This window comes from Equus przewalskii, chromosome 7 (genome assembly GCF_037783145.1).
Source record: "Equus przewalskii isolate Varuska chromosome 7, EquPr2, whole genome shotgun sequence".
Classification (NCBI taxonomy): Eukaryota; Metazoa; Chordata; class Mammalia; order Perissodactyla; family Equidae; genus Equus; species Equus przewalskii.
The window spans coordinates 67836603-67858201 of record NC_091837.1 but is presented as its reverse complement, the minus strand read 5'-3'; the positions used below and the strand labels follow the sequence as shown (position 1 = coordinate 67858201).

Here is a 21599-nt window from a genome sequence, read left to right as displayed (position 1 = left end):
GGGTTGTTAAACCTGTGCCAGTGTACCACTGCTTATGGCCACATACCTCAGGTTGGTGAGACTTAAAGTGTGGGTTCCTGAGTAGGCAGGGGAAAAGGAGAAAGTTGCTGTGTGCAGGGAAGTAGAAAGGGTGATGGACTGGTTTTCAGGTGACCTACGTGCCTGTCCTGACTCTGCCTCTGGCTTTGTGACCTCAGGCAAGTGGCTTCCTCTCTCTGGGCCTCCCTTTCCCTACCTATAATATGGGAGGCTTGAGCTAGACAATCTCTAAGTCCCCTTCTGGTTATCACACTATCTGATTCTATGATTCTTCATTTACTTTTAAGTCAAACAAGCTTGGAATTACTGGCCTTTGGCAGGCGGGAAGAAAAGAGTTTAGCAAAATACCACTTCCTCTTCTTTTTCAAATACTGTCCAAAAGAATATAACAGCAACTGTGGTAAAGCAACCAAAAGGACCCAGAATAGGTTGAATCAGATAATAGAACATGAAGTACCCATTTACTTTCACTCTTTCTTCTGCGTGCAACTTGCCATTAACACCAGCAAAGCCATTTCTGAAATTCAAGGCGTTCTCTAAATAATGAAAGCCTCAAAAGGTCTTCTAAGTGTTCAATATTATGATCCAGAGACTCAAGAGTGGTGGCCTGGAAGATGAAGAGGCTCTGGGGTCAGAAGAACTGAATTTGGGTTCTTGTTATCCCAGTTCACTTTTACTGCTTGTGTAAGCTCGAACAAGTTCAACACCCTCCAGACCCTATTTCCAGTTTAATGTGAACAATTCCTGGTAGTATAGATCAGTGCAGACTTTCCGGAGAGACGTTTTGGTGGTACTTATTCAGATTAAGTGTCTATCGTATGACTCAGCAACCATTCTCTTGAGTGTGTATCCCAGAGGAATTCCCACCCAGGCGCGACAGCAGGGGTGAAGATGCTTGTATGTGCAGATTTGGAGGCCATCAAGGTTTCCACTAAGGGGCGTAGATGAGTAAACCCTGATGGACCCTCACGGGGGGAATGTTATGCAGCATTTAGAGGCAAGGGAGTAGGTCTATGCGGGAACATGGATCACTCTTGAAAACATAGTAGAGTGAAAAATGTACAAACCAGAATGAGAGCTACAGAATATTACCACTTATGGAAATGAAAATTGCATGCACACTACACAAATATACATTTTACATATCCACGTATAAATAACAGGTAAACATCAGATTCCTTTAGAATTATTGCCTGTGTGGAAGAAGAGAAGCGGGAGTGGGAGTGAGTAATAAAAGGGAAAGGATTGATTGATTAATTATTCAAACAAGAGAGGGGCAGGGTACAAACAATGGATGATAGTGTGCCGTGTGCTAAGAAGTATGATTAAACCTAACCTCAATAAGAAATAATGAAAATTATAATATTTACGTACCCCACACAGTTTTTGTACAGGTCAAATGGATAACGTATATAGAAATTATTAATAAATGATGAAATATTACACAGATATGTAATTATTATCATTATCGTTACAGTGTAGCTGAGAAATAGTCAAGGGGGACAAAACGAAAATCCTTAAGATATATGGCAAAGCATCTGATCTTTCTGTCTTGATAAGTTGAACTGATAAGGTCAAAAGTTCCTTAATTAAATATGCCTCTGTAAATTGCAAGTTTTTGGATAAAAATTTTGATCACTCTCAATTCTTCTTCTGAGTAATGGATTTGTGGTAGACGGCCTACCCACAGCAGGACTCCGCTGTTACTCACACAGCAGCTTGCCTTTTTGTTCCCAAAGGATCAGCTGTGACTGGTCGAAGACAAGCAAGTGAGTGCTTGGGGCGGGAGCACGGGATCCAGTTCTGGTAAAAGATATGTAAGGGGAAGTTCACTTAGAGGGGGCTCCCTGATGAGTTTTTTTCCCTGTTAAAAAAAGAGAGAAAGAGATAAGGTTGAGGGCTTCCGTTTCCTCTTACCTGAAACATGAGTACCTGAGAATTTGCTGTTTGTAGCTGAGGCAGTCACCTGTGGCAATTAGGCCAGAAGCCAGGAACCAAAAGCTAACAAGGGCTGAATTGAGTGTTATACAGAAAGAGGCCCGTTCCCAGAGGGCGCCAGGTGACTAAGCCACCACACCAAATCTAAAACTGCCCAGACTTCTGGCTATTTGCCTTCATTTGTTTTTCTTAGTGCCATCCAGTCGATTCTGACTACTAGTGACCCTGAGTATAGCAGAGTGGAACCATTCCCGGTCTTTCTGCTCCATCTTCCCACCTTCCACTGCTGCATCAGACAATGCTCTGCTGCTGTCCGTAGGGTTTTTGTAGCAGGTTTTTTTGGAAGTGGGTGGCCAGGTCCTTTTTCCTAGTCTGTTTTAGTCTGGAAGCTCTGCTGAGACCTGTCCACTGTGGGTGACCCTGCTGGTATTTGAAAAACTAGTGGCATAGCTTTCAGCATCACAGCAACACACAGCCACCACAGTATGACAACCAAGAGACGGGTGGTGTGGTTCCCTGAATGGGAAATGAACCCGGGCCGCAGCAGTGAGAGCTGAGAGCGCCAAATCTTAACCACTAGACCACCATTTGAGATCACTGAATGTCTTTATTGCTTTAACCACTGTTAGCCAGATGTTACTTGCGCCCAAACACTTCCTGATATATTTAACCTGGCCCGTCCTTGAAAGGAGATCTCCATTTCCTATGCTTGTTCTGTAGGAAACATCTTCCTCTTCCTAGCTTCTCAACATTTTCCCAAATGTTGTGTATGGCAAACAATGGGAGCAGAAAGCTGTGGTTTAAAGCAGGTGCAGCCTGACTGTGTTTTGTGTCATCCAAGGAGAGCTGGCATACGTGAAATAATACAGACCTCTGCTTGGAATGTCAGGAATTCTGAAAAGGTGTCACGTATCTAATTTTACCTCTGAAGCCAAAGATGGTGAGTCATGCCTGGTAAGGAACGGTCGAGGACAAATGCATAGACTGGAGAGGAGACAACTTGAAGCCACATGAGAATTGCCTTAAAATGCCATAAGGTCTGCGAGTGGAAGAGACTTAGACTTGTTCTGTGTGGTCCCACTGGACCAGTGGGGGAACGTTAAGGGAGATAAGTTTTAGCTTGATACCTCCAATCAGAGTTGCCCGATCCCAGAATAGCTTACACTGTAAGGCTATGAGCTTCTGGGGCCTGGGTGTGTCCAAATCAAAGCATTCTTCATTGAACAGCAACTCTTTAAGGTTCCATTCAAGCCCAAGATCCTAAAATTATATAATCCTCTTGATAAAATGCAAATTATCTTCAAGGTCATAATTTAGTGAATACAGGTGAGGGCAGAGAACTTTGATGGAGATAACTATGCAGAGTGGAGAATCTGAAGTCATCAAAGATCCTTTTGCAACTCCACATTTTTAGAGAACATAAAGGATATGGTCATTTCATTTAAAAGTTGAAAATAGAATTACTGTATAATCCAGTAATTCCAGTTCTGGGTATATACCCAGAAGAATTGAAAGCAGGGTCTCAAAGAGATATTTGTATACCAGTGTTCATAACAGCACTATTTATATTAACCAAAAGGTGGAAGCAGCACAAGTGTCCATCGATGGATGAATAGGTAAACAAAATGTGTTATATACATACAATGGAATATTATTCAGCCTTAAAAAGGAAGGAAATTCTGACACATCGTGTGGGTGAACCGTGAGGATGTTATGGTAAGTGAAATAAGCCAGTCACAAAAAGACAAATCCTGTATAATTCCACGTATGTGAGGTACCCAGAATGGTCAGATTCACAGAGACAGAAAGTAGAATGGTGGTTGCACAGTGTTTAATGGGTACAGACTTTCAGTTTTGCAAGATGAAAAGAGTTTTGGATACTGGTTGCACAACAATGTGAATGTATGTAATGCTATTGAACTGGACACGTAAAAGGGTTAAGATGGTAAATTGTATGTTATATGTATTTTACTACAATTTTTTTTAAAATGATGTGGTCATTAGGTATTTATAGGACTCAGATCCAGGATCTTTTCTCCACAGTCCTGAATGCAAGGACTCCCATCCCTTCCAAACCCAGAGAAAAGGCAACCCCTTTCTCAGTGGCACCAAGGACAAGGAGGAAGTAGGCACAGCCATTGCTCAGAATCTTTGCCCGGTAGCTGGTCCTGCTTTAGAGAAGCCATCATTCCCCTCCTACAAATTGCACTGCCCTGACTCCTGCTGCAGCTGTTTCTCCATCTAAACAAAGAACTCTAAAAGCAGTCACTGAATTAAATAAGAGTTGCCTCTGACATCGTTCATTTGACCCCTCTGTTCTTGAGACCCAGAGGGGGAAAACTATCTTGTCTCTGATCGTGCTTTGCATTAGTGACAGCCAAGACTAGAACTATCAGAGTCTCAAGGAGTGGCCCCTCCACTCACAGGTAGGTTGGTGGAAGTATTATTTAGCATTGCTAAAGAACTTCATATTTGCAAAGTGCTTTATGCTCATCTATTATTCATGCACTAATGAGAATGCTTAGATTGTACCTTTTCTCCAAGGAGCTCAAAGCACTTTGTAAATGTTAACTCATTCACCCCCTACGTCCCAATGGGACAGATAGAAATCCTCACCCCTTGGCACTGCACTTGGTAAAGAGTAAGCCCAGCAAAGACATCACAACAGACATGATGGAAAGTAGGATCAAGACCAGGGACTTCCAAGTTCCTGTCCGTCACTGCCTTTTATCTATCTAAACAGTGCTCCTGGTACCAAAACAAAAGCCCCAGAGTCCAATTATTTCAGGTATTTCTCTGAGGCTGAAAGTCATGTATGATAACAGAGGAAAGGGGCTTAAGTTGTAGGGAGGGGGAGAAGAAAGGGAGTAAAGTTAGAAGGAACGATTCCCAGCCGTATTATAACAGCCAGCATTTACTGAGCCTTCAGGACGTGCCAGACCAGCAACTCCTGAGTCATCTTATTGAATCCTCATCTTATCATTAATTAGATAACAATTGTCCCCCTTCTTCATAGAAGAAACTGGGGCTTAGAGAGTTTAGGAAGCTTCCTCAAGACCAGCCCTGGAGAGTGGCAGCACTGTGACTAGATCCAGATCTAACTCCAGGGCTGGGCTCTAAAGCCGCATGTGAAACTGCTCCACCCCAATATTAAGAGATAAGCATGCCAGAAACCGTTACTCAGTAATGTTACAAAATCCCATTCTTAGAAAAAATTCCCCACCAAAGTCAATAATGAGGCAGAGGGATGAAGGAAGACCCCAAGAGAACTTTCTCACCCTTTCCTCTGACTTCCCATCACCTGTGACTTACATCTAGCATAGCACTAGCCATGTCCTAATATAGCCTCACATGTACAACACTGCCTCTCCTCCACCAGACTGTAAGCTCTGTGTCTTTGTCATCTTTGCACCCCTAGTGCCAATATAGTGCCCGATACCTGGGAGGTACCCAATATGTATTGTAGGAAAGGAGGGAAGACAAGACTTTGGGACAGGTCTTAATGCATATCTGAACCAATCATCAAGGATTGCATGATTCTACATTTAACGCTATTGACATAGCTCATAAGTTTCATTTTGAAATTTTACTCTACACCCCTCATCTTCCACAAATAAGAAAAAATCAGTCGACAGATTATTGAATAGCTGCAGCCTTACAAGGCTGTGGGGTGTCCTGAAGACACCCATGAGGTAATGTTTACCCTCCCGGAGTTTACATTCCAGTTAGAGGCTTGATGGTAACACACAAGAGGCAATTGATGAATGACACAAGATAAATTTACATGCTAAACTGAGGTTTGGACTAGAGGGTTTTGGGGAATTGGGGACTGAGGAAGGCTTCATGGAGAAGGCGATATCTGAGCAAGAACTAAAAAGATGAGCAAGCGTGGCTAGGAAGAAAAGAAGGCATTCCCACTGAGAGAACACATGGAGCCAAGACAGAACAACGGGCACAGTCCGTGGGCAGAACAAGAGGACCAGCCTGTCAGGGGCAGGTGGGGTGTATTAAACAGGCATCTCTTTCCCAGCCACAGAAATGCCTTCCACTCCTTGAAAACCAGCCATTGGCATGGGATGTGCAACAAGCTATTCAACGTTAACCTCAGTTCCAAGGAATCATTCCTCTACCCCTTTGTTCGTTAACTTTAAACTGGGGTGTCCTCTTTCAATGAATACTAACTCACTGAGATTCATAACTTGAGCTGGAAAGCCTGGGAATCAATAAAGAAGCAATGTGTTCTAAACAATATTAAAACTTCCTGGTGCTGCAGTAATTAGAACTTCAAACACTAATAAAAAACGTACAGTTAATTAGCAGTAGTCGTAAAAGTCTAAGAACAAATATCCTATGTATTAAATACAACAACTAATGCAATTGCCACATATAGATGGAAAAACTAAAGAGGGAGATGGGTGGAAAATGAAAGTTCTTGCCACAATAATGTCAGCTCAGAACCTAAAACACTGTTTCTCCTGGTCTTTGTGATCACAATTCCTTATTGTAGTAATGTTATTATCACACCATCCTTACTGTTGATATCAGAATGCTTTATTTCTTATTAGTAAGTTCCATTTCCCTGAGAAGTCAGAAAATTTGGCATACCTTGGTTAAGTTGCAATCTAAACTCCACATCATTTTCTCATCCTCTAGACCAAACTCATTTATAAAGGCACATAGAGAGACACGAGCACACACACACCAAGTTGGTAGCTGGTTTTATGCATAGGTGAAGTCAATAGCCACCTATCCAACATCAATTGAAGGCCTTAGGAACATCCATCCCAAATCATTCAAAATTATCTCCTTCCCTAACCTTACAACACTCCATCTTCAGGACAGCTTGATGCAAAGGCTCCCAGAGGAACGCAACACCACCTAAGAAGTATTCTTACCAAAAAAAATCAAATTTGAATCTGATTGCACCTCTAGATTTAATGACCAATGTATAGGAAATATATTGGATAGGGGAAACACATTAAACATCACCACAGGGATGCAGTTAGAAAAACTCAAACTGAGAAATTCCATAGGGCAAAGAACCCGGTTTCTTCACCAAATAAATTGCTAGGATAAAAAGAAATGGAAAAGGAATCTGTAGGTTAAAAGTTAAAAGATGTCCAGCAATCATGGTCCTTGGTAAATACACAAAGGATTCGAGAACTTAGGTCCACATGAAAACCTGCACACGATGTTTATAGCAGCTCTATTCATGGCCAGAACTTGGAAGCAGCCAAGATGTCCTTCAGCAGGTGAATGGATAAATAAACTGTGGTGCATCCACACAATGCAATCTTATTCAGTGCTGAAAAGATATGTGCTATCAAGCCATGAAAATAAATGAAGGAACCTTAAGTGCATGTTACTAAGTGAAAGAAGCCAATCTGAAAAGGCTACATCCTATATGGTTCCAACTATATGACATTCTGGAAAAGGCAAAACTATAGAGACAGTAGAAAGATTAGTGGTTGCCAGGGGTTGAGGGGAGAGAGGGATCAATAAGCTAAGCACAGAGGATATTTAGGGCAGTGAAATTATTCTGTATGATATTTTGATGGTGAATACATATCACTATACATCTGTCCAAACCCATGGAACGGACACCACCAAGCGTGAACCCTAATGTACACTGTGGTCTTTAGATGATAATGATGTGTCAATGTAGGTTCATCAATTGTAACAAATGTGTCACTCTGCTGGGGGATAGTGATAATGGAGGAGGCTAGGTCTGTGTAGGGGCAAGGGATGTATGGGAAATCTCTGTATCTTCCTCTCAATTTTACTATGAACCTAACACTAGTCTAAAAACTAAAGTCTTTTTTTTTTTTTTTTTGAGGAAGATTAGCCCTGAGCTAACATCTGCTGCCAATCCTCCTCTTTTTGCTAAGGAAGACTGGCCCTGAGCTAACACCCATGCCCATCTTCCTCTACTGTATATATGGGACGCCTACCACAGCATGGTTTGCCAAGCGGTGCCGTGTCCGCACCCGGGATCCAAACCAGCGAACCCCGGGCCGCCAAAGCAGAACGTGTGCACTTAACCGCTGCACCACCAGGCCAGCCCCAATACTAAAGTCTATTTTTATTAAGTTAAAAGACAAACAAATTCAATGCAATATATAGTCTTTATTTGGATATTGATTCAGACCTATATATACATTTTTTACATATATGTGTATTTATATATATGTAAAAATACATATATACCAAGAAAGTTTAAACACTGGTTGACTAGATAGTTGATGATACTAAAGAATTGTTATTCAGTATTTTAGGTGTGATAAAGGTATCGTAGTTATGTTTTTCCTAAAGAGTCCTCATATTTTGGAGATAGTTCCCGAAATAATTACAGACAAAATACTACAGCATCGTATTTGTTACAAATAGCCAACGGGGGTGAGGGACCAGGGATATAGATAAAATAAGACTGGCCTTGAGTTGATGAATCTTGAGGTTGGGCAATGGGTACATGGGGATCTGTTATGCTGTATTCTTTACTTTTGCAGGCGTTTGAAATTCCACATAATAGGACTCACGCTTCTCTCTCTGCCCTGCTCTCCTGTGGCTTTAGTGTCTTGCATTTTAGTGCTTTGTTTTTCCCTAACTATTGTGTTAGGCTCTTGGCTGTCATCATCCACCATGTTCTTGACCTGATATACTTTGTCAAACTTGCCCCCTTACCCTCTGGACAAGAGGTAAGGTCAGATCACTCCCTCCTCTGCTCAAACCCTGAAGCGGCCCCCACTTCACTCAGAGCAGAGCCAAGGTCTTGGCAGTGACCAGCTTCTTGAGGACATCAGGCCCACTTCTGCTCAAGGCCTCTGCAGTTGAAGTGCCTTCAGCCTGCAACATCTTACCCCAGGTTCTCTGATGGCTTGAGCACTCTCCTGCTTCCAGTCTGCTCAGAGGTCACCTTCAAAGTGAGGTCTTCCCCGGCAACCTTCTTCAAAATTGCAAACCCTCCCCATTCTCATCCCCCAGTTACCCCCTTTCCTCCTTTATTTTTTTTTTTCACAGCATGTATCACCATTAGACCAACCATACACATACTTTACTCACTAAAATTTTTTTATTTTCTCTCCCCAGCTAGAGTGTCAACTCCATGCAGGCATGGGTTATTTGTTTGCTTACTACTGACATAGAGTAGGTGCTCAATAATATGCGAAAATGAATTCATGGAGACAAGTGTGGTGGCTGACGAGCGTCAAGCCAAGTCCCCTGATGCCAACAAGAGGACCTACCTGAAAGAGCTGACCTGGGTGGGCTCCCATGGTGGGACCTCTGAGGAGGAAGCCCCTGAGGCAGGAGAGGGCTCCCAGGCTAACTTCCCCTCCTGCACAGCACTGCTCTGGGCAGCCCAGCCTGCACGCTCCCCACCCACCCTCTCCTCTCCCCAGTGTGGCAGTTTATTCCAGTTTTGTTTTCCTTCTCAGTTTGTCACAATAGCAGATTCTCTTGTGTCCTAACTTTGGGAAGAGATGATGTGACAGCTAAGGCAAAGGAAAGATGCGCCATGCTTTTCTAGAACTTTCTGTGCTTCCTCTCTTCCGTCTCGCCACTCTATCTACTGTAGCAAAGCTGGCTCAGGGCTCTCACCTCCTACTCTTCAAGGTGATCTTCCCTTTCTTAATATCTTCCCTTCTTCCATCTTGCCTTCCAAATCCTTAAGCCCTGTCGCCTTGATGCCCACACAGGTCCACATGCTCCTCTCTTTTCTCTGCTCTCCTATTGCTTTGGTGTTTTGCATTTTAGTGCTTAATTTTTCCCTAACTGTTGTGTTCTGTGGGTGAATCTTCTCTCCAAACTAGACTGAAAGGTGTGGACTTTCCGTTCTTTTTCTATTCAGTATCCCCATGGATCTTCGCTCCACATTAGCCACAGAACTGACACATCAACCGCACCACTGCCAACCCAGCTGCTCAAGCTGGAGATGGACTTGATCCCTAACTCCAGCCTCCTCAGTCGGTCCCCAAGACTCCTTGAGGCTCACTCCTAGTTATTTCTCCCATAGTCTGTCCACCCCCACTGCTACTATCCTAACTCAGGTCACTGTCAATGCTACCTTACTAGTCTCCCTGCCTCCTGGCTTGCAGCCATCCAATCTGCTCTGCACAGAGCACCAAGGCAGTCTTTCTAAGATGTAATTGGGCCATGTCACTCCTCTGCTTAAAGTATCTGGATGACTCTTCATTCTCCTCCAGGTAATATCCAGTCTCATTACATGTCTTACATGGCCCCTGGTGATGTGGACCCTCTTTCCAAGCTTCAGCCAGACTGAACCTCTTTCAGTCCCTTTCAATTGGCCATGTTCTCTCTCCTACAAGCCCTCCAATAAGCCTTACTTTTTGCTTGGAACACTTCCCCCATGCACCTCTCCTGACTCAACTCTGGCCTCAGCTTACACATCACTTCTTCCTGGAAGACATCCCAGAAACCCCTGCAGTGGGTTATACGCCCCTTCTCTGCGTTTTCAGGGCACTCACCTTTCCCCCCTTTTGCTCTGTATTGTAATTTTCTGCTCCTCTGTTCCTCTCCCCCACAGACCGTATATTCAGTGAGGGCAGGAACTATGGTACCCTGTGATATCTCCTTTCCCTAGCACAATGCCTGGTGCCCAAGTAGGTACTTGATAAATATTTGCCAAATGAACAGAAGAAAAATGGAATGACATGATGATCTGAGGCTCTAAGAAAATGTGACTCACAAGATTTTGAAAAACAAAAACAAAAACAGGGACATTGACTTAAAGTCCCACCTGGTAGAGAAAGCAGGAAAGCAATGATTTCTCAAGCTGCAACTCTGATGCAAAGAATGCTTTGTTAAACGTGTGGATTTAAGGGCACCCAGGATGGTGAGCTATAGGGACTGGAGGAGTCCCAGCTTGAGGATCTGGACCACTGTATTCTAGTCTCATTTCTGCAACCGCTTGGCTATGTGACTTAAGCCTCCTTTCCTCTTCCATGAAATACACCACTGGAGTGGGGATTTCTGCTCTCTCAGCTTTAATGTGCTTTGTATATATGGCCAAATTAGTAGGACAAAGAATTAGCTGTCACAAAAATTTTCAGTTGACAGAAAAATTTTCCCTGTGTCTTGGTTGGATTTCCCTAGAAAAAGACTCTAAGGCAAGGATTTGAATGCAAATACTTTGTTTGGGAGATGGTCCCAGGAAGCACCAGAAGAGAGGTGGGAAAGTGAGACGGGGAAGAGAAGGAAGGCAACAACGGGTGGGTCATCAATCAGGTGACCACATGGGCAAGCTCAGTCATGCTGGCAGACAGAGTGGAACATGCCACAGAGTTATGCTCCCTGAGGGGCAGGCGAGCAGGATATTTATACACTCACTTCCATCAATTGTTATCTGAGGGTTATCCCCAAGAGCACGAAGTCCCCGACACTTGCAGCCTTCAAGGACAGTCACACATGCCTGCAGCTGGAAGCCATGGGTGCGTACTTTAACAGTGAGTGCCAAAAGGATACGGGCAGGACCTCTACAGCATTAGTGACAACCTGGTCACTTTCCTGGATACGTTCCTACCTCTTGCTTTTTGTCCTACTGTTTCCTAGGGAATCAAGTGCAAGCGAATTCAAGTCTTGCGATTTGGCAACAGCTGGAATTATTCATCATGATTTTTATTGCTGCAGCTATGTTCGTTTGTGCATTTCTTATTTCTATAAGACAAAAAAAGGTGCCAATTCAGCACTGCCTCAGTGGCATGGCCTTGAAGGCTGCTGCAAGAGTCTCCTGTGAGCGCTCAGAGCAGCAGTTTCAAATATGTGTCACCGGAAGAACACTTCATCATGTTTCCAGGCCCTGCTTTTTCTTTCACAGCTTCTGGGAAGGACTTGAATTCGATCCAATCAGACATGCACAACTTCAGCTGTTTTGAATCTACCTGCATGCGAATGAGACCCTAAGGAGAAAGTTCTTCAGGATGAAGAAAACGGTTTGGATATTGCCTTGTGTTTCTTTAACCTATGCAGGTATTCTTTTTAACAACAAAGAATCTGATTTTCCGTGACAGTATTCCTAAAAGAAAAAAGCAGAAATAAAAATGGAATTTTCACTATATTTCTTTATTTTTCCCTTTTATTTTTTAACTATTGAATTCAGTCCAACAGCTGATGTTTTGGTTGCGATTTTTCCTGCCGTTGTGATTGTCTCCATGACTCGGCTGACCATCCTGGCTGACTTTTTTACTCATCAGTGCATCATTTTGGCACTGTGCAGACACAGCTTGAGGCAATTTGGAGGCAGTGACTGGCAACTGCACCAGAAGCAAATTCTTTCTGGGGTTTGTCTCAGTTTCAAATGCAGGTGACTAAATGACACTACCTGCCTCTTCCCCTCCATAACCAACAGACACACGCACACTGTCGTGGGCATCAGCCAAGTCCGTACAGTGCACAGCTCAAATGAAACTCATCAGAACACTTGGAAATGACAGAGTGAACACCAGGAGCTTGTTCCTAATGATATTTTCAATCACCGAGGATTTCCCGCTAAGCCATGCTCGTCTGTTTTTTCAAATTGCTAGAAAGGACATTAATAATGTTACTATTCCTCCAAAATGGGGCAAGAAACTTATGGAAAAGAGGTTGATGGACCGAGATTGAAACTCTAGCCTCCTCCCTCCCTTTCCTCCAGTTAGAGGGGTCAAACCAGCCAGCCAGTTCTAACATGCTGAGAAGCCAGAAATTTCCATGCAAAATGATCCATATTGTTTAAAAAATGAAACTTCGAGTGGTGGTTTTTTGTTTGTTTGGTTTTTTTTCTCAACTGCTACTCTCACATAACAAGAGGCTATGAGACTGAGAAATCAAAGATAAAGAAAATCTACAGACTGTCCAAAAACTTTACTTCCTAAATCAATGAATGCACCAGTATTACACTCTCCTACTCCATTTTTGTTAGTCTCCAACAAGGGGCAGAAAGGATGGCGGAAAGACCATTCTCCCAGAGAGTCTGTGGGTCCAGGCTCGAGTTCCAGCTCTCAGTGAAACTGGGCCAGTCACCTCCCCTCTCTGGGCCTCAATTTCCTCATCGCTAATCCCTGCCCTTTCCCCCTCAACTTTCAATGTTCACATACATTAAGCTGGTCAGAGACCTTGCCAATTCCCAATGCATTGTAAGAAATGACTGTTTTCACTGGTGGCTCACCAGAAGTGCAAAGCATGAGCAAAGGTGTAGGAAGGGTGTATATGTGTGTGTGACTGCAGACTCCAGCTCAACAAGGTGGACCCATGATGAGACTCTCGATGATGTAGATAAGTGAGGATGGGGAGGAGGTAGCAGGCAGGGACTGGGACAGACTTCTGCTGAGAATGTGAATAATTTCCCCTCACCATCCACCTATCTGAGATCCAAACAGGTGAGCAAATGACTCTTGTAAGAGGTAGCCTTCTATTTCTGGCAGTACAGCAGGAGAAATACCCTGAAAGTTCCTTTCCATAAAATCATCTCAAATACTGGATAAAAGGTAAAAATTATATTGTTAAATGCACTGCTGAACTGGCACAATCATGAGAAACACAAAGACATCAAAGATAAAGTGGAAGCAAGAATTCCAGGGGCTAAATAAGTGCCAAGGCTGGCCTTGGCTGAGGGTCTTTTCTGAAACCTGAAGACCTGAGTTTCCACTTTGATGGCTGTGTGGGAGATAAGGTAAGGAGTCTAATAGGGGACCCTGACCTAAAGGTGAGACAGCAAAGAGCTATACCCTCTGTAAGAGGGCAAATGATAAAGAAATCTGCTGCTCAGAAATGCTCAACAAGGGAATTTGTCTATTTTAGCCTTTGCGTTGGGTGGGAAAAACGTTTTTTCCACCGGAATCTGTATCTACAGTCAGACCTTACACAGGAATTTGGTCTGAATTCATGTTACTTATGTGGTCCAATAAATCTCAAGATTGACTTTAATTTAAAATGATCCTGAGAACATGGATAAACCTCAAAAACATTATGCTAAAAGTAAAAGAAGCCAGATACAAAATACCACATATTCTGTGATGCCATTTATATGAAATGTCCAGAAAGGCAAACCTATAGAAGAAGAAAATAGACTAGTGATTGCCTGGGGCTGAGGAGTGGGAATGCTAAATAACTACAAATGGACAAAGGGATCTTTGAGGAATTATGGAAAAGTTTTAAAACTGGATTGTGGTGATACTTGCACAACACTGTAAACAGGCTAAAACTCATTGAATTGTCAATCTTATAGTATGTGCATAATACCTCAACAAAGTTGTTTTTTAAAAAGGTCCTTGGCTGCTAAGTGTCCAAGTGACTAATGGAAGGAACGCAAGACCTTGCTGGAGGAATACAAGTTCATAAAGAATATCCACAGATAAAGTTGCAAATAAAAGGAGCATCTCACAGTCAAAAATCATAAAACACACAAGAAACCAAGACATTTATGAGTTAGAACTAGCAAAAACATAAACAGATCAAGCCAACAAATACTTCAGATAATGGAATTAATATGGAATTAACTGAGACAAAATAAACAATAACTATATTGCTAATTTTATTAATTATAACTATGAAGTAAAAGAGACACTTGGAAATGTGCACAAGCCACAAAACTTTCTAAATACAACCAAGCATATTTGGAAGAATCAGAGAGATATTCCAGAAATTATATATATAAATGTACTATATATGTATAAATACATATTATACATATAATTATATATATATAAACTTGAAATTGAATTTTAATAGACTGCTTAAATAGTAGATTAACAGTAGCTGAAGAAAGAGTTAGTAAACTGGAAGGTAGATCTAAAGAAATTAATCAGAAGTTAGGGCACAAAGAGAGTTTACAAGATGTACAGGATAGATTGAGAAGGCGTTCCACGTGGCTAATCAGAATTCCTGAAAGAGACAATAGAGAGAATGGGGAAGAGGTAATATTTGAAGAGATAATGGTTGAGAATTTTTCAGAACTATTGAAAAAAAATCAATCCTCAAAATCAGGAAGCCCAAAATAATCCTAATCAAGATAAGTAAATCTAGTCATCATAGTATAACTGAAAAACAACAAAGCAAAAAGAAAATATTCAAAGTAGGCAGAAAGAAGAGAGAGTTCACCTATAAGAGAATGGCAGTTAGAATGATGGCTAACTTCTCAGTGCAAGAATAAAAGCCAGAACACAGTGGACTAAACTGTCAATGTGCTGAGAGAAAATAACAGTCAACTTAGGTGTTCTATAGCAAGAAAAACTATCTTTCATGAACTAAGTGAAAATAATTTTTAGACAAAAAGAGGAAGACAATAGAAGAACACAGTACCAACAAATCCTCATTAAAGGAAATTCCAAAGAAGGTACGTTAGGCAGACAAAAAATAATACTCAGGGGCAAAAAGAAATGATAAAAAAAATAGTGATAAATGAGTGACTAAATAATAAACACAAAATATTGACATGTATGAGTAAACATGAATATATGGATAAATGTGTGAGTAAATATAGCATTGGCTATATGAAATAATATTAATTAGCCCAACTTGTATGACTAAACAAGACTAAAATACAACAGAACAAAATACAAGGCAACAGTAGCCAATAAGTTGGGTAGGGGATGTTTACAGTTTACGCATGATAAAATTTTTGTATTGCTCAGGAGGATGATAATATTTAGGCTTTTTTAAGTTAATTAGGCAATTTTAAGTGACCAGTATAACCATAAAAGAGCATATAAATGGTAAATTAAAAGAAGTGCAAAATAAAATGACAACATTAATTTTTTTAAACACTCAATCAACCCAGCAGAAGGGAAGGAAGAAGAAAACAGAAAAACAAGATGACACTAAATAAAATGATAGAAATACATATGAAGGTATCACTAAAAATTAAACCCATTTAAATAAATCAAATTATCGGGTTAAAACACATTGTTAGCTATATTAGGATAGGCCAAGTTATGCTGAGATTAAAAATAAGGAACCCTCAAATCTTAGTGGCTTACAATAACAGAGGTCTCTGTTTCAGTTATTTATTGATCCAAACAAATCACTCCTAATATTAGTGGCTTAAAGCAACAACAATTTATTTTTTCTCCTGTGTTGTGGTTTGGTTGGGCAGTTCTGTGCTCACTCATATGTCTGCCTTCATCTGCTGAGTTAGTGGAAACTGCAAGGTCTAAGATGGCCTCACCCTGGTAGGGATAGCTAGCAGGCTGTAACCTGTCTCTGTGACGTCTCTCATCGTTCAGTGGTCTAACCCAAGCTTCTTTACATGGCAGCTGGGTCCCAAGAAAGTGAAGGTAGAAGCTGCAAAGCATCTTGAGGCCTAGACTTTGGAACTCATACAATGTCACTTCCACCACAATCTAACGGTCAAGGTAAATCACAGGCCAGCCTAGATTCAAGAAAAAGGCAGCACAGGCTTGGTAAGCTACCCCAGTTCATTTCTCAGTCATGTAACATGTCCACTGCAGGTCAGCTTCATGTTGTTTTCAACCCAGGCTGATGAAGGGAGTCTCAAAATATTTCCAGTGTCATGGCAAAGGGAAAAGAGATCCTGGTGAAGCACATGACAGCTCCTAAAGCTTCCAGCTAGAAGTGATCTTTGCTCATATATCATTGGCCAACACAAATTACATGACCAAGCCTGAGTTACAGTACCCTGGCACAATGAAGTTACCTTAAAAGAGATCATTATTAGAAATGCTACTGAAGTGTGATCTAGTTGGGTAGGGAGAGAGAAGGAAATCACAAAATACCTGGATAATATGCAAGGCTAAAAATCAGCTTCTAAGAAAATTTCAGAAAATATTGTATGTTACACTAACAGGGTTAACCAACAATGACAGTTATGGAATAATATCGAGCTTATACCCAAGAGGCTGAGCTATTAGGAAGAGTCTCAAGGGGCTTAGGTCATTTCTGAGTTCAAAACACACACCAAGTCCCCCACTGCCATCTAAATATTTCTCTTCTGGTTATAAACCCAGTGCTGGAATCCCCAAAATTTCCATCAAGTCCAGCTTATTCTATTGAGGGTCATAGATAAAGGAAAATGTTAGGGTATGTATCTTGGGTAAGTTCAACTGTCAACAGCATTTTTACTGACATCCTTTATGTGTTCATCTCCTTGCTACGTGTTGTAGTGAACGCCAAAGTATAAGATAATCTCAAAGGTCAGAAAGACAAGACTTAAACATATTAAATCATCAAAGACCAACACAAAAGCTTCTATATCATAGATAGCTATGGTCTGTTCCCTGTTCCCCAGGAGGCAGCTATGAGCCACTGAGATATTTGTACTTCAGTAGGCAGTGAAGATACACATAAAGCACAGGAAATTATGGCGACCAATGCAGTGTGTAAATGATAGAGCAGGTGGTGGAGAGTCCAGGTGCTGGAAAGGATCAGAGGAAGGAAAAATTGCCGAGGACTGAATTCATCATCTTGAAGGAAGGGGAACAAGTGCTGAACATCAAATGATAACAAGATTATCCTTGGAGAAGAGATAGAAAACTTTTGCAAAAGGTGGGAGCAACATGAACAAAGCCTCCCCAGGAGGTTCCCAAAGAATGTGACACAGGGAGGAGCAGAAGAAAATGACCCACAAAGTAACAGCTTATTACCACCTCAGTTTGGGCCCCAAATCCCCAATAAAATACTCTAGCAAGAGGCTAGGCCAGGTGGCCCACTCTTTTTCCTAAGTTGTTCAAGCCTCCAACTAAAGTAGGCCAGGCAGCCTTCTGCTCAGTTCTGCTTCTGCCAATGCCCATACACAAATGACAAATCTTACTATATTCCTATTATAAAAGGTAGAGCAATGCCCACCCGCCCTGCACTGACCTTTTATGGCACAGCATCTTCCTCTAGCAAATATGATCCTATCAGCTTCCCCAAATCTAATCAATTAGATTAGCATTCCTTTTCCTTAAGAAGAAGGGAGGAGTATAGGAATGAACTCCTGAGCCCTAAGTACCAACTGGGCCACACATCACTAAGTACAAGAGTCATAAGAGGCTTCCACTAAAAGATGGGAGTCAGGACTGGCAACAAGGGACTGATGAGTCCCTGCCTTCATTTTTCCTGAGGAAGATTCACCCTGAGCTAACATCTGTGCCAATCTTCCTCTATTTTGCATGTGGGTCACCACCACAGCATGGCTGCTGATGGATGGTGTAGGTCCCGAACCCAGGCCGCCAAAGTGGATCATGCCGAACTTAACCACTAGACCACAGGGCCAGCCCCTGTCTTCACTGGTTCTTGATGGCAGATGCAATAATTGCTAATGTTGACACCTTGCTTGTATATTACTCCATGTTTCTTTCTCTACCACATTGGGGAGACTCATTTCTTCAGAGATTTCTGCAACAAGAAATGTAGAATCCAAAAAATGTTTGTTTGGTTTGGTTTTTGGTGTTTCTTACTATCACACTTGTTCTGTTGGAACCACAGAAGTCTCCCAACCCTCTGCCCCAGAACTTCAGCACAAACAACACTCCTATATTGTTTTTATTTGGGATCAGACAAGTTAGCCTTGAGTGCATGCTGTCCTGTCTGGTCCTCTGTAATGTTAGTGTTAATCTTGTCTCCCCCAGGAGCCTATACTTTAAGCCTATACAAAAATCCTTTCCATAAATTCTCACTATTTCCTACTTCCTGCTTATAGCCAGCTTTAAAAAAAAAAAAAAAAGAAAGAAAAGAAATCTGTGGGATATTTACTGTCTTCCTGGGCAAGAAAAAAGAGATTGAAACTATGTCAGCCCCTCCTACAAGTGCCTTATTGCAGTGGAATAACTCGATTATCAAATAAGTTCACACCGTAGGATATAATAATGGAAGAGTGTTGACAAATCTGGCCTTTTCATTACTATATTAAATATATTTCTGCTGCTGGGCTAGCCAGATAAATACAGAATGTGTGTCATCCAAAAGGCAGGGAAGATAAGTATTCCATTTGGAGTTAATAATGTGCTATTAAAACTACATGTATCAAATTATTTCATGCATAATGCAAACATATATCACAGTTAGGACAGTACTATGGTTTGAATGCCCCCCAAAATTCATATGTTGAAATTTTTTCCCCGAAGGCAATGTTGTTAGTAGGTGGGGACCTTTGGGAGGTGCTTAAATCATGAGGGTAGAGCTCTCATGAATGGGATTAGTGCCTTATAAAAGAGGCTCCAAAGAGATGCCTAGCCCCTTCCACCATGTGAGGACACAGCAAAAAGATGACAGCTATGAACTAGAAAGAGGACCCTCCCCTGGCCATGCTGACACCTTGATCTTGGACTTCCAAGCCTCCAGAATTATGAGAAATAAATTTCTATGGTTTATAAGCTACCCAATCTGTGTACTTTGTTATAGCAGCCTGAACAGACTAGGACAGTCTTGAAATGCCTAAGGGCCAAGCTAGATTATGAGTCTAAAATGTGTGGGTTTCTGCCATAACCCCATAGGAACGACTTGGTGGTAAGATTCTCCTCCTGTCTGCTCTCACAGATCCCATTTTCCAAGGGTTAAGAAAGTGATTTTGTTTAATCTTGGTGACAAACATTTGCATCAGCCTAAAAACAGAGATCAGTGGGGGTATTGCTCCTGGGAGGTTTCTGTTAAAATGTTCACAGAGTTTAGCGTGACAGAAGGAAACAAGGGCCATCAACCAACAGGGTTATTGGTACCCAGGGGGCCAAGAGTCCGTTGGCTTCCCTGCATAGAGCTCTGGGTGCAGCTCAGGCCCCAGATACACCTAGAAAGCCGAAACCTGTCACAACGGACCAGGTCAGATGCATGTTCCTGCAGCCCCTGATTTACTTTCTCTTAACTTGTATGTGTCACTTGGGTCCAGACATTTGTCTTCTTTGACTATGCTTCTCACTCGCTTCCAAGCCATACCCTTATGGAGCAAGACAAGCTCATGTCTGTGGTTCATTCCTCTCTATTCAATGCTTCCTTTAGAGCGTGTTGCTGAGACCCAGCGGTAGGGTAGCCCTGGCTTCCTGGAGTACCAGCATCTGCCTCTCTAGGGGGCTGAACGTGTGTGATTTTAGGAAACTTCAGGACACCGACCTCCATGAAGCCTAGACTGGTAGCTCCTGGGAGGTCAAGGAGAGGTACAACCTGCTGCCATGGCCACAGCCTTCTTTTCCCACCCCGACCCAGCCTCTGGGTTCTGATTATGAGGATTTCAATAAAGAAGTCATCACCTTCCACTGACACCTTGATGGAGAGGAATGGAGAACAGGGATCTGGTGCCAGTTCAGCCCAATCCTGATGACCTTGAGCAAGTTACCAATCTCTATGACAGTTTTTCTCAAAATATATCCCTAGAATACCAGATTCAGAACCACCTGCTACAGATCTGGGCCCCATCCCAGGCCGGCTGGCAGAATCAGTCTCTAGGAGTGAGCCACACTTACACTTGAGAACCATGGTCTAAGGACTCGGGATTATTATCTGTCAAACGGACCAACACAGGCCATGTATACTTAATGAGACTCTTAGAAGGAGCAAAATGGTATGGAGTACGTAAAATAGTACATAGTCCACTTATTGATTAAAAGCACATTTGGGATCCAAACAGATCTGTCCTTGAAATCTGGTTTTGCCACTTACCAACTATGTGGTCTTGAGAAAAGTTATCCTCTCTGAGCCTCATTTTTCATGATCTGCAAAATGTGGCTAATAATACCTAGATCATGGGAATCATATGAGGATTAAATGAAAGCATGTACATAAAATGCTTCATGTGTGCCTAGCGCATAGAAGGTGTTTTAATCATGGGCACATTTTTCCTCCTCTTCAGAAAATGTCTCAAACCTGAATGAGAGTACTTCCTGTCTTGTTACGAAGTGAGTCTCTTGATGCTTTTCCCACAGAACTTCCCAACTTGGTCTTAAGTCTTGCCTTTCATAAGCAAGTGCCCAGGCACTTTGGGTTCCTCTTAAGACAGGCTTGTAAACAGCTACTAGCCTGCTTATTTGGAACTAATAAATTGGTATCTTTGCTTTCTGTGCAGTTCCAAATAGTTGATACTCTTCTATTTTCCCCCACTCCATATCTTCTCTCTCAATTTGCAGACCTAAATTATGGAGTAAGAGCTCTACCCCTATAGCCACCCTTCAAGAAAGCCAAAAATATCTTTAGCATGTTAACAGACAGTTGATATCTAAGCTACACGTTCACAGCTGCTGGTGCTTTGGAAGGTTGCAAAAGAAATAAAGGAAAAGCAAACTGAATGAAACCAAAAGCTGGGCTTAAAGTGATCCTGGCAAGTCTCCAGCAGCTGTGCCCCCTAAACTGGCCTCCTTCATTCTTGTTATCAACACCCCAGGTCAGGAAAGAAGACGGTAGGGGCTCTTAGGCGTGGAAGTTGGATAAAAGCACTTGACAAGCCCACCTCCTTGTCCCAGAGCCAATTCTAAAACCTCCATCTGATAACGTTGGGAGGCCATCCTCCCCCATCAACCAATAGTTAGTAATCCAAAAATGGACTTCTTTATTCCACTGTTAACAGAAATAAATGACACCATGTCCCGCTGTCCTTGCATTAGAGAAGGATAAAAGGAAGGGAAGTAATCTAGTTCAGTTGTAAGTAACGTCGGGCACGAGGGACCTTTCCGAAATGTTTGCCCCAGCAACTTTGCCCCCGCCCC

General features: G+C 42.1%; 1 long non-coding RNA gene across 1 annotated transcript in view; it reads right to left on the bottom strand.

Moving 5' to 3' along the window:
• Positions 1 to 1472: 1472 nt before the first annotated feature.
• The window catches only part of LOC139084864 (uncharacterized), a 37183-nt gene continuing 17056 nt past the window's right edge, over positions 1473 to 21599 (bottom strand). The window contains exon 2 of the long non-coding RNA XR_011542711.1: positions 1473 to 1903. This is a non-coding gene — a long non-coding RNA (uncharacterized lncRNA). The remainder of the gene's footprint in view (positions 1904 to 21599) is intronic.